Source organism: Egretta garzetta, unplaced genomic scaffold, assembly GCF_000687185.1.
Source record: "Egretta garzetta isolate BGI_Z169 unplaced genomic scaffold, ASM68718v1 scaffold75, whole genome shotgun sequence".
Classification (NCBI taxonomy): Eukaryota; Metazoa; Chordata; class Aves; order Pelecaniformes; family Ardeidae; genus Egretta; species Egretta garzetta.
Genome location: NW_009259589.1, coordinates 149,806 through 150,318, shown reverse-complemented (window position 1 = coordinate 150,318; position 513 = coordinate 149,806). Strand labels below are relative to the sequence as shown.

General features: G+C 66.9%; 1 protein-coding gene across 4 annotated transcripts in view; it reads left to right on the top strand.

Moving 5' to 3' along the window:
- The window catches only part of IPO13 (importin 13), a 25,794-nt gene that overhangs the window by 5,437 nt on the left and 19,844 nt on the right, over positions 1-513 (top strand). The gene's annotated exons all lie outside the window — the stretch shown is intronic.

The window sequence follows — 513 nt, the reverse complement described above, 5'->3', positions numbered from 1 at the left end:
TTTCACCTTGGCTGCCTCCTTCTCGTTGCCTTGGTTACCATCACTTCCAGGCAGCGGCTCGGAGGGGAGGCTGATGTGCGTGATGTGATGTGGGAGAGCTGTGCCACGCAGCAGCCCGGGAGGGCGGGGGGGCCGGGGGGATGTGCCGTGGGGCCAGCATCCTCCCTGGGTAGGAGTCCCCGAGGGTGGCTGCCTGCTTCATCCCAGCCAGGGAGCACATTCCAGATGTGCCCGTGCTGGAGGGTTGTGCAGCTTCCCACCGGCAGCTCTGCCTGCCCTCCTGCAGAGCACAGAATACGGGCTGCAAGCATGGAGAAAAGAGCCCGCAGGTCTGCCCTCACTGCCCTCCTCCCGCACCCCATCACTGCCGAGGGTGCCGCACGCAGGCACAGCTCGCTCAGAGCTGGTCACGGCAGTGACAAGATAGTGCTGGTCGGGGGGTGCTGGCAGCCCTGCCGGCAGGTTCGAGCAGAGAGGTGGGTGGCCCCCCCGGGGCAGTGGGGGGGGTTGAAG